This window comes from Capra hircus, chromosome 20 (assembly GCF_001704415.2).
Source record: "Capra hircus breed San Clemente chromosome 20, ASM170441v1, whole genome shotgun sequence".
NCBI classification, from domain to species: Eukaryota; Metazoa; Chordata; class Mammalia; order Artiodactyla; family Bovidae; genus Capra; species Capra hircus.
In genome coordinates, this window is record NC_030827.1 from 14,927,054 (window position 1) to 14,940,516 (window position 13,463).

General features: G+C 40.1%; 1 protein-coding gene and 1 non-coding gene across 2 annotated transcripts in view; both read right to left on the minus strand.

Moving 5' to 3' along the window:
- RGS7BP (regulator of G-protein signaling 7 binding protein) overlaps positions 1 to 13,463 on the minus strand; it is a 109,451-nt gene that overhangs the window by 66,053 nt on the left and 29,935 nt on the right. The gene's annotated exons all lie outside the window — the stretch shown is intronic.
- Positions 10,276 to 10,349, minus strand: TRNAE-CUC. Its single transcript has one exon. It is a non-coding gene; the product is annotated as a tRNA-Glu (tRNA).

Here is a 13,463-nt window from a genome sequence, read left to right on the forward strand (position 1 = left end):
TAGTCTATGATCTAGCATTTACTCTTCAGCATTTCCCCAAGAGAATGGAAAATGTATGTCTACCAAAACATATACAAGAATATTCATAGCAGCTTTATTCATAATAGCCCCACACTGGACAATGGATAAACTGTGGTACATTCCTACCATGTAATATTATACTCAATGTAAGAAATTCATCCTACATGCAACACATGGATACATATCACAGATATGCTGTATGATTTCATGCATGAACTTTAAGAACTGATAAAAGTAATCCATGGTGATACCTATAATAGTGGTTATTTAGCTTTTGGGAATGAGGTTGAGTGAGAAAAGATATGAGGGGAATAATTGGGGTGCTGGGAATGTCTACATGTCGATGTAGATGGTGGTTCATAGGTGTATTCACATGTAGGAATTGCATAAACTATACACTTAACATGAGCGTATTAACTCACTGTTCCACCTCATATGAAAAAAAATTCTGTTGTTACTGTATGAAAGTTAGAATAAATATATTGAAGGCTCTTCTAGCTTAAAAGAATCCTTCATCCTGTGCCCCCTTCCAGCACCTGCCTCTCTCTGTCCTTCCCTTTACAGTCAAAGTTCCTTCAAAGATGTGTGTATTCACTTTATTTATAATCTCTCAACCACTTGATTCAATCACTCTCCTCCTTTTCCCCTGAAACCCTTTCCAAGGTCCTTATTATTCCTGCTATCAAATCGAATGGACCATTTTTCATGATTTTATGACCTCTCTGGATTGTTGGTTTCCTTTCCCCTGACATTCTCATCCTTGCTCCTGTTATGCTGTTTTACTTGGTTTCACTCCTGCCTCTTGGGGTGTTGCTTGTTAGTCCTTGTTCTGGCTCTCCTATCTGTCTGTCCTTAATTTTGATGTCCCTCAAGATCCTGCCTGGCACTCATCACCTCACATTATATGAGTGATATGTATACACTCTCAGATACATTATATCTACGATATGTATACACTCTCCATGACCCACCTTACCTGTTCCCACTGCTTCCCTTTATACTTGTAACATTTACTTTTAGCCCAGCCCACTTACTGAAGTCCAGGTCCACTTATCTAACAGGCATTAGGCATTTCCATTTTGATTTCCCAAAGGTGCTCTCAGTTCAATGTTACTACCCTGCCCTCAAATCTTTTCCTCCTGTATTCCCTACCTCAATGAATGATACCCCTGATCAATCATATGACCAAGCCAGAATTTTATGGCTTATTCTTAATGTACCCCTCTTTCTTTCCTCAGATGCAGTTAATCACTTTGATTCTAGCTTCTGACTTATACTCAGTTTCCTCTGCTTATTTCCATTTTCACTACATTAACAGAGTTCAGTTTAACATCGCTACACAAACCACACTAACATCTTCCTAAATTTAGACCCCCTTCCAAGTTATTCTCCACAATAGGGCCAAAGTGAACTTTCCACAAGCACTCTGTGAGAATTGTTCTATATATATATATAATTGACAGATTCATGAGAGGGGATGAGCTCCACATTCTTCTACATATTGATCCAGCCCCCTACCTCCAGAGTAAACTTTCTAAAATGCCAACTTGATCATATTCAGTTCAGTTGCTCAGTCGTGTCCGACTCTTTGCGACCCCATGAATCGCAGCACGCCAGGCCTCCCTGTCCATCACCAACTCCCGGAGTTCACTCAGACTCACGTCCATTGAGTCAGTGATGCCATCCAGCCATCTCATCCTCTGTCGTCCCCTTCTCCTCCTGCCCCCAAGCCCTCCCAGCATCAGCGTCCTTTCCAATGAGTCAACTCTTCGCATGAGGTGGCCAAAATACTGGAGTTTCAGCTTTAGCATCATTCCTTCCAAAGAAATCCCAGGGCTGATCTCCTTCAGAATGGACTGGTTGGATCTCCTTGCAGTCCAAGGGACTCTAAAGAGTCTTCTCCAACACCACAGTTCAAAAGCATCAATTCTTCGGCTCTCAGCCTTCTTCACAGTCCAACTCTCACATCCATACATAACCACTGGAAAAACCATAGCCTTGACTAGACGGACCTTAGTCGGCAAAGTAATGTCTCTGCTTTTGAATATGCTACCTAGGTTGGTCATAACTTTTCTTCCAAGGAGTAAGCATCTTTTAATTTCATGGCTGCAGTCACCATCTGCAGTGATTTTATTATTCCTTACTTAAAACTCTTCAATGGCTCCCCATTACCTTTAGGATAAAATTCAACTGCTTATATGGCTTACAACATGGTTCTAAATTACCTTTTCAGTCTAATCTCTCTTCTGCTCATTGATTACTATACTACAGCCTCATATTAAAACTACTTTCAGTTCTAAGATGAGGCATCATTTCTTCCATCTCAGGGGCTTTGCACATGCTCTTCCACTGGCTGCCACACTTTTCTCAATTCATTTATCCTCTCCAACTCCTATACTTACTTAAAGTCTCAGATAGCAACATAGTTTTCTTTGGCAGATTCTCCCTAAAATCCCTAACTTGCATTAAGTGCTATCCATCCCTGTGAGATACAATTCACCCTATGTTTATCCCTCAGATGACATGTGTGTTACTGAAATATCATCACCTGTTAGCTGCTCTCCATCTCCCACTGCAGTGTAAGCCTGATGGAGGCAGGGGCTCTGACCTGTTCACTTCTGTGCCCCAGTGCCTGACATAGTGCCTGACACATTGGCTCTGTACTTGTTAAACGAAGGATAAGTCAACCATTTAAAAAGTACTACATATTAAACATTATCAGTGTATACACATAATTGTGTACCAATGGAAGTAGTAGAGAGTCAGGGGTGTCTGAAGCATTATCTTTTTCACATTTCTGAAAGGGGAGCCATATTCAAACTTTTTTTTTTACATATTCAAAGTCTACCTGTTGTACAGAGATACCAAAGATTTTGTCTACAGAAATTAAACTCAGAACTTACAAATAGAGATTGAAGACCATGACCTCTGCCCTCCCCTCTTCTCTGTTCTTGACAGGAGGCGTAGAGGGAGAACCCTTTTCTCCACCCTCCACACCCGCCATGTTTGTTGAGCACAGATATCCTGGCAACAATTCCTCTCCTTGCTCCACCCGTGCAGACCCTACAGATCTGGCATTTTCCTTCATGACCCTGCTTCCCTAGACACAGTAATTAACAGAGGTGGACAGCAGACTTGAGTTGTTTCATCAGAGAACCCATTGCTTGCCCCCAACTGATTAACTGAGAGATGAGAGCAAGTCTGTTCTTTCTCTGGGATTTTTTCTTTTACACTTTCTCTCAGGTAGAGGGAGCTGGTCTTGAGTGAGGGGATGAACTCCTCATGGTGTTTAAGTTCTGGATCCAATTATTCTGAAAGTTATTCTTGAATGGAGAGGGGCCTCCCTATCCTTCCTGCATCTGACTTCAACTCTTTCATAGAGTTATTGCACCAATTAATTTTCTTTTTGGCCTAAACTAGTCTAGTGCTCAGAGAAGACAGCAGCACCCCGCTCCAGTACTCTTCCCTGGAAAATCCCATGGATGGAGGAGCCTGGTAGGCTGAAGTCCATGGGGTCGCCAACAGTTGGACATGACTGAGCGATTTCACTTTCACTTTTCACTTTCATGCATTGGAGAAGGAAATGGCAACCCACTCCAGTGTTCTTGCCTGGAGAATCCCAGGGACGGGGGAGCCTGGTGGGCTGCCGTCTACGGGGTTGCACACTTGGACACGACTGAAGTGACTTAGCAGCAGCAGCAGTCTAGTGCTGGTTTCTGTCCCTTGTAGTTGAAAGAATTTTGTCTGATTTACAGTGAAATGTTTCTGTCTTTGATGAACCTACCACAAGAAAGCTCCCCAAACATCTCATAATCTGGCTAGGTAATCAATACACAAACTATAGATAACACGGTTCTATTCTACCAGCAGATGTTTTTCCTAGAATAAACCTTGTATTGTGCACATGCCCACAGAGTGACTCCTCCATTTTACTTGTCCAGAGGATGACCCTTTGTGAAAAATTGTCATTGCCCTATTTTTGGCTCTAAAATAATGATTATTTTCAATGTGTTTTTCTGCTATATGTTAATTCTCCTCAGTTGTCTAGTACTTTTATACTAAAGCTTTTTACGCAAAGTAAATATGATGGAAAGTCCTTTGCTTACACTTATAAAGGTCTTTGAGTATTTGGCCACACTTAAGTAGACTTTCTATGTTTTAAGACACGTTCTCTTGCAAAAGTTATATTTTTCTAGATATATCATATGTACTCAAATCATTTTCCATTTAACTATTATGACATTCCAATGTGGGGATATACCTCCTGTTATGGATCAGAAATGGGACATTAGTGAAAGGACTTCCACATGGAAGGAGATGTCTGGAATGAGATACAGTAATTCTCCCCAAACACTGACTTCAGAGCTGTATGAGGCCATATGGGGATGGGCATATACAAGAGAGAAGCATCACATGCATAATAACTTTGTGTTTATTTTTTCAGTTCCTTTTTTATATTATATTTTATTAACAATGCTGTGTTACTTTCGGGTGTGCAGCAAAGTGATTCACTTATACATATAAATGCATCTATTCTTTGTCAAATTTGTTTCCCATTTAAGTTATCACAGAGTACTGAGCAGCGGTCCCTGTCAGACTTTATTTTTGGGGCTCCAAAATCACTGCATATGGTGACTGCAGCCATGAAATGAAAAGACGCTTACTCCTTGGAAGAAAAGTTATGACCAACCTAGACAGCATATTCAAAAGCAGAGACATTACTTTGCCGACTAAGATCTGTCTAGTTAAGGCTATGGTTTTTCCAGTGGTCATGTATAGATGTGAGAGTTGGACTGTGAAGAAGGCTGAGCGCCGAAGAATTGATGCTTTTGAACTGTGGTGTTGGAGAAGACTCTTGAGAGTCCCTTGGGCTGCAAGGAGACCCAACCAGTCCATTCTGAAGGAGATCAGTCCTGTGTATTCTTTGGAAGGAATGATGCTAAAGCTGAAACTCCAGTACTTTGGCCACCTCATGCGAAGAGTTGACTCAACGGAAAAGACTCTGATGCTGGGAGGGATTGGGGGCAGGAGGAGAAGGGGATGACAGAAGATGAGATGGCTGGATGGCATCACTGACTCAATGGACATGAATCTGAGTGAACTCCGGGAGATGGTGATGGACAGGGAGGCCTGGCGTGCTGCATTTCATGGGATCGCAGAGTCAGACACGACTGATCAACTGAACTGAACTGTTGCTTATCTATTTTAAATATAGCAGTGTGTACATGTCGATCCCAAACTCCCAATCTGTCCCTCCCTGCCACCCTTCCCTCCTGGTAACCCATAACTTTGTTCTCTAAGTCTGTGAGTCTGTTTCTGTTTTGTAAATAAGTTCATTTATATAATTCTTTTTAGATTCTGCATATAAATGATATCATATGAGGTTTGTTTATCCCTGTCTGACTTCCTTCACTTGACAGAAGATAATCTCCAGGTCCATCCATGTTGCTGCAAACGGCATGATTTTATCCTTTTTAAAGGCTGACTAATGTTCCATTGTCTGTTCCATTTATATATATGCCACATAGTCTTTATCCACTCATCTGTTGCTGGACATGTAGGTTGCTTGATGTCTTGGCTACTGTAAATAGTGCTTCTATGAACACTAGGGTGCATGTATCTTTTTTGAATTATGATTTTCTCCAGGTACATGCCCAGGAGTGGGATTGCTGGATGATATGGTAGCTCTATTTTTAGTTTCTTAAGGAACCTCCATGCTGTTCTCCATAGCAGCTGCACCAGTTTACATTCCCACCCACACTGTAGGAGAGCTGTCTTTTCTCTGCATTCTCTCCAGCATTTATTGTTTGTAAGCTTTTTGATGATGACCATTCTGACTGTTGTGAAGTGATATCTCATTGTAGTTTTGATTTGCATTATTCATTAATTTTTTTGTGATGAAACTGTGATGTTATAGATGCTGATGAATTCTAGTGGTAAAATTCAGAGTATTCAATTCATGGTGCTGGAAGAAACATGTAAATTGGATACAAAAGTAATTGTGTATATTACCTTTTAGCGGTAAATCAAGTGATGCTCACATGGGAAGTAAAGAGTTAACAGTGGGTCTGGGATTCCTGGCCTCCTTACTAGGGGAAAGCGATTGACCTCAGCCAGAGCTACTTATAAACATGCTAATGGTATTTATTGGTAGAAAGATACCCAAGAGTCCCTATCTAAAATACTAACATTTTTTGGCAGCATAGACCTGGGCTGTCTAGACTGTGTATTATAAATAAACCAGAAGTTTATGGCTTGATGGAGGCATGGCTGGCTAGAGATTGGGAAGTAGTCATATGAGCATTTTCTGTCTAACTAAAAAAATGTAAAACTGAGAACCCAAAATCAAGATGATGGGTGGTGTGTGTGTGTGTGTGTGTGTGTGTGTGTGTGTGTGTGTGTGTGTTCATAAGAGCAGCATGTTCACATAAATTGTTCAGAACTCAGTTGTTAATCTGAAACCAAAACATATCCTAATGCAGGAAAAAGGGGCAATTCTGGGAAGCTGTATCTGATGGACTCAGGCTTTTCCAAAAGTGAATAGGCATCATCTCTGATAGGTTTTTGACAGAACCCTTTGCATAACTTGTAAAGCTTGGCTTTGGGTAAGATGTGTGATACACAGGGGTTTACTCTGACCTTTCAACTCTTTGGCTAACATAGCATCTGAATACAAGAGATAAGAAGCTGCTGATGAATGTGGCATTTTAGAAGAGAGAAAGAGTATAGATTGTTTATAAAAATAGTGCTTTGAAAATTGGTTAACATTTAGAAATAAATGGATGCCTACTATAGATTATATACTAGAACAAGAAGTAAAAAGGAAAAAAATCATTTAAAAATACAATAAACAGTATTTCTGATTTTGACTTAGGAAAGCTCTTTCTAAGCAAAAATATAGAAAAATAAAAAGATGAACTGGCAGAGAAAAGATTGGCAGACAAAGAATAAACGTAGCTTTAGTATATTGAGTTTAAAAGTACTGAAAAAATTAATACCACTGTAGGAAAAGGGCAAAGATGATAAATAAGGAATGACCAAATGCAAAAATATAAAGTGTCGATGAACGTAAGTACAAATATATTACTTACTAAGAAAACTAAAAAAAAAATGAGATACTATTTTCAAATGAGAGACACTGGGCATGCTTTAAGAGTAATGTTAACACCCTTATGGTGGGAAGTAACGATGGCAGCCCCCCGGGAGAGCATGTGCTGTGAGCAGTGCGGCAAGCTCAGGGCCTCCGGCTGCTCTACTCACGGGACCCGCCCAGGTGTGCATGCCAGAGCCACATGCCAGAGCTCCCTCCCGGTGGCTGAGCACAGTGGGCCTCTAGACCCTGGCCTCTCCTTCCAATGCAGGACTCCTTCGCTCAGGGGCGGCTCATGGACCCGGCTAAGGCTTCTCCAGTGCTGCACTGCAGTCTGAGGCTCTGCTCACCCATTCCTACTTCCCTCCACACTTCTTTCATAGGTGTCAGTCCTGCTGAAATCTTTTCCTTTGTACTTCTGCTCTCACTCCCCTTGTGTGTGTGTGTTAGTCGCTGAGTCGTGTCCAACTCTTTGCGACCCCATGGACCACAGCCAACTAAGCTCCTTTGTTCATGGGGATTCTCCAGGAAAGAATACTGGGGTGGGTTGCCATGCCTTCCTCCAGGGGGTCTTCTGGACCCAGGGATCAAACTGCATCTCCTATGTCTCCTACATTGGCAGACGGGTTCTTTACCACTAGCACCACCTGGGAACCCCCTCGCTCCCCTTGCTGCTACTGCTGCTAAGTCACTTCAGTCGTGTCCGACTCTGTGTGACCCATAGATGGCAGCCCACCAGGCTCCCCCATCCCTGGGATTCTCCAGGCAAGAACACTTAACCCTTCACAAATGTCTTCGCCAATAAATATCTAACTTCATCTTAGGTGCTTCCTAGACAATCTGAAGAAAATCAATTAGTACAGTCTTTCTGGAAGTCATTATAGTAATACTCTTTGACCCACAGTTCACCTCTAGAAATTGACACTAAGGAAATTAAGAGATATATTTGTAAATTTTATGATGGATTATTTGACAGTATAATTGGCATAAAAGGGAAAATAAACTAATCATAAAGGACTGGATACATTATATCCTATAAAATGGTATACACGGTCTTAACTTTAAAGATATGGGATATAACTTATTAGACTTGTTAATGTAAAAAAATTTATAAGTGGTAAAATTTTACTAAATATGTAGACAAAAGAACAAAGCATATATTCAAGAATGTATTTGTGCTTTTTTCTTTAATTTCTAAATTCTGCAATGAACATATTATGGTAAAAATACTTATTATTTAACTTATGTAGTACAGTTACAGGCATTTAGAAAACAAGAAGAATACTAAAATATAATTAGTAGTTATTCTTTGATGATATTTGAGTGATTTTATTTCTTCTTTACTCTCCTGAATTTTTCAAATTTTCTAATATTATAAATAATCATCATTAAAATTCGATTTGACTGATTTTTTAAAACAACTTAAAATGGAGCTTGAACAATTAGATATCTGTGTTCAAAAATATAAACTCGGCCTATTCATCATACTTTCTACAAAACTTAGCTCAAGATGGATCACAGACCTATATATAAAACAAAAAACTGCAAAAGTTTTAAAAGAAAACACAGGAGAAAGTCCTTGTTCTTTTGGATTAGACAAAGAGGTTTTAAACAAGGCAACATCATGATTCATAAAAGACTGATAAAGTGAAGCTCATCAATAATTTTTTTAAATTGTTCTGTAGAAGACACTGTTGCTGCTGCTGCTGCTAAGTCGCTCAGTCATGTCCAACACTGTGCAACCCCATAGAGGTAGCCCACCAGGCTCCCCCGTCCCTGGGATTGTCCAGGCAAGAACACTGGAGTGGGTTGCCATTTCCTTCTCCAATGCATGAAAGTGAAAAGTGAAAGTGAAATCACTCAATTGTGTCTGACTCTTTGCGACCCCATGGACTGCAGCCCACCAGGTTCCTCCATCAGCAGGATTTTCCAGGCAAGAGTACTGGAGTGGGGTGCCATTGCCTTCTCCAGAGAGACACTATTAAGAAATTGAAAATACAAACCTCAGACTGGAAAAAATGTTTTCAAATTATGCACCTGACAAGAGATACTTATTCAGAAAATACAAAGAACTCAAAACTCAACATTTGGAAAACAAATGACTAAATAACAGAAATGAAGCAAAACAGTTAACCAGACACTTCACTGAAGATGATATACGGATGAAAAATAAACACATAAAAAGATGCTCAATATCCTTAGTCATTCAGTTCAGTTCAGTTCAGGTCAGTCACTCAGTCATGTCCGACTCTTTGCGACCCCATGAATTGCAGCACGCCAGGCCTCCTTGTCCATCACCAACTCCCGGAGTTCACTCAGATTCTCATCCATCGAGTCAGTGATGCCATCTGGCCATCTCATCCTCTGTCGTCCCTTTCTCCTCCTGCCCCCAATCCCTCCCAGCATCAGATTCTTTTCCAACGAGTCAACTCTTGGCATGAGGTGGCCAAAGGGAAATTCAAATTGAAAACATGAAATACCTCTATATGCTTTTAGAATGGCTAAAACAAATAAAAGCTAACAGTACTACATGCTGGCAAGGATGCACAGAAACTCCTATTCATACTGGCTGGAGTGCAAAATAGTACAGTCATTTGGGAAAACAGTTTGGCAGCGTCTTACAAAGCTAAATACATAATACATCATTGTCATGTGACCCAGACACTCTACTCCTTGGTATTTACTGCAAGTAAATGAAAATTATGTTTTCCCCAGAACATGTATGTGAATGATTGCAGCAGTTTTATTCAGAATCACCCAAACTGGAAATAACCCAAATGTTCTTCACTTAATTGATTGATAAATAAAAGGTGGTATATCTGTACGATGGAACACTACTGAGTGATAAAAAGGAATGACCATTCAAGGACATGGACGATGTTCATGTAGAATCAAGTGGAATCTCAGAGGAGAGAAAGAAGCCAGAGTTAAAAGATTACATGCTATGTGATTCTACTTATATGACATTTGACAAAGGCAACAATAGTGGGACAAAGGACAGATCAGCGTTTGCCAAGGGGCTGGGGATTCCCAGAAGAACTGACTGTGAAAGGTAGCATGAGAGAATGTTTTGGAGTGATGGAACGCTTCCGCATCTTTAAAGAAACTTTATTTATTTATTTATTTGGCTGCACCAGGTCTTGGTTGCAGCATGCAGGATCTAGTTTCCTGACCAGGGATCGAACCCGGGACCCTTGCGTTGAGAACGCAGAATCCTAGCCAACTGGACCACCAGGGAAGTCCCAGCTCTTCTGCATCTTGATGGTGGTGGTGCTTGAATAACTGTCTGCATTTGTCAAAACTTATAAAAATGTGCAACAAAAAGGCAAATTTTACTCACTGTGGTATTGGAGAAGACTCTTGAGAGTCCCTTGGGCTGCAAGGAGATCCAACCAGTCCATCCTAAAGGAGATCAGTCCTGGGTGTTCATTGGAAGGACTGATGCTGAAGCTGAAATTCCAATACTTTGGCCACCTCATGTGAAGAGTTGACTCATTGGAAAAGACCCTCTTGCTGGGAGGGATTGGGAGCAGGAGGAGAAAGGGACGACAGAGGATGAGATGGCTGGATGGCATCACCAACTTGATGGACATGAGTTTGAGTCAACTCTGGGAGTTGGTGATGGACAGGGAGCCTGGCATACTGTAATTCATGGGGTTGCAGAGTTGGACACAACTGAGCGACTGAACTGAAGCTAAATAAATTTTCAAAAGATAAAAATTAAGTCAGGGCAATAAAGTGGAAATGTTTGGAAAATGTTAAGTGTTGAAGCTGAAAAAAATTGTTCTTTTATTAAAACTGATATAAATTAAAATTAGCTATATGTATGGTTGAGGTTAAATAATGCATATTAATTAGGTTTATCAACCCTTAAAATTCATAAATTGACATGAAAACATGTTAAAGCAGAAGGAAAGAGGAGCTTTATAATTAATCAGTTGAGACAGTTATGTCCAAGGCTGTGATTTCCCTCCCTTTCCTTCATCTCTCACTCTTCCCATGTGGCTGCCGTCAGGCATTTAACACTGAGTGAAACTTTCCTGTGGGTCTTCACATACCAGGCTTTGAACAGTCTATCAGAAAGCTTAGAATAGCAGTTTGACAGACCAGGCAGATAGTATTTATATGATCATCTCTTTTATGGATTCTTGATAAAAGTCAAGAGTCTAACGCTGAAATATTTCTGTGAGGGAATATCCATCATAATCTAGATCTAAATGGGAGCTTTTCTGGGGATTTGACTTGACCCAGGGATAGAACTGAGAGAAATTCATGGCTAACCTACTTCTAGGATATCTCTCTTGAATATAAATAATTTAGCCAGGCTTCTAGCGAGAAGCACAGCTCAGAGACTCTAGAATGAACATCCCTAGCAGGTACAGTAGAAGCTCTCTTATCCAGGGTTGCTGAGACTGGTAACTGGGGGACCAGTAAGTCAGCTCTAACTCTGTATCTTAAATTGTTATTTTAAGCTGAGACATACATTTATGGTCACCCACCAGTTTTCTGATGAAAGGCAAAGGTTTTCTTTTTGAATGTGATCAGTGTTCTCCATCTGACAAAACCCCACACCCATAATAATCATCTCCAATCTCTACTTTCAATTTCTTTTAAGTGCAGCAAGAACTTAAATACTTGTGATTCACAACAAGTGCAAAATCCTTCTAAAATTTTATGATTATTGCACCTAGTGTTTTACAGTTATCTTGTCCACACCTATTGTGATAGTAATTTTTTCTCACCAGCTCACTTTTATGGTCCCTTTCTAAGGTATACAACTACTTAATTTGTATGTTAACAGGTCTCTTTTGCCCCTCCTATCTCATCAGTTTACATAGTTAAAATTATAGCATAAACATGTTTGGAAACCAACATAACTGACTCTTGATAAGCATATAACTCAACTGGATGGTGGTGTGCAGAAGTCCATAGCATGTATTAGATGGTTTCCAATGTGGGCATTTTGGGCTTCCCAGGTGGCTCAGTGCTAAAGACTCTGCCTGCCAATGCAGGAGACACAGGAGACATGGTTTAGATCCCTGGTTCAAGACCCTCTGGAATAGGACATGGCAACCCACTCCAGAGCTACAGTCCATGACGTCACAAGAGTCAGACATGACTTAGAGACTAAACAACAACAACAGTGTGGGCATTAGGAGGTTTTACAGAAGAAATGGAGAGCTTAATCCAGCAGGCTTAAGAAAGTGAAGGTCAGCTGAAAGGATACCTATAGTAGCTGAGATGTAGATGTTCTGTGTTGTTGGTTGACAGATAACATGTACGCTTTATATACATTTTGTTTTGAAATGTGAAGTGTCATATATATTCCTTGCTTTGATGAAAAATCAACCCCTCTCTGAACAAAGATAAATTGCAGGAAGAAGTACAAACAGGTTTAAGATTTTCATACTACTACTACAACCTATTTGGATTTTTTTTTAAAACTGTGAATGTACATGGCAATAAACACCAGAAGGAACATAAACATCCGGGTTAACACAATTTTTTTTTTCATGTTCTCCTCTCTGAAGATATCTAATGCTCACAGGTCCTTCTAAGAATTTTCTTATTTCTCTATTCCCTCACTGTGATCATTACTTCCTGCTCCCACTTGAGGTTTGCCCACAGAAATCAGAAATACCTTGTTTTTACTGCTATGACTATAGGTTTCCGTCTTTAAATGCGGCTCTGTTCCAAGATTATGAGCTTCCTTTTGGCTGTGCCTTGATATTTAATGAGGATATTCCCTACATGAAGAGGATATTAGGACTCCAATTCTGAAAGCCTGCTACACAGTGCAAGACTATTTTGATTTTGAGAGTTACACATTATCCTTTTCTGCAAAATATAGACTTAAATTGGTATCTCCACAGTATTTTTTTCAATTATGACTGCACCCCAAAGGCTTGTCTATATGGATACCCCAGGCAACTAAGTGTCTCTGGGTCTTCTTCATGTTATACATTTTGATTCTGAGACTTTCTTCCAAAAGACTAGATTTCCACCTTTTAAAAACTGATATTGGTGCTGGCAAGACCATTTAATCTGCATAAAGGAAGAAGGGTTCATTCCTATCTGCTAGAGAAGGAGGGTGAAACATTTAGTTCAGTTTTAGACGGAAACGAATAGGAATTTGAGGATGTCTTACTTTGTGTTATTTAATATCTAAGTTATATTAGCTTTTTTGTCATTTAATGATCATCTTTTATTTATAGCTCTTAAGCTGACCATGTGTTTTGCTCTTTGATTATGATGGTGAGCTGGAGAGATGAGCCTGGTAGGAAGCATCTCTTCAGAAGTTATTCACTCTTGGGGTGAAAGCAGAATCAATCCTATCCCAAGCATTCATTCA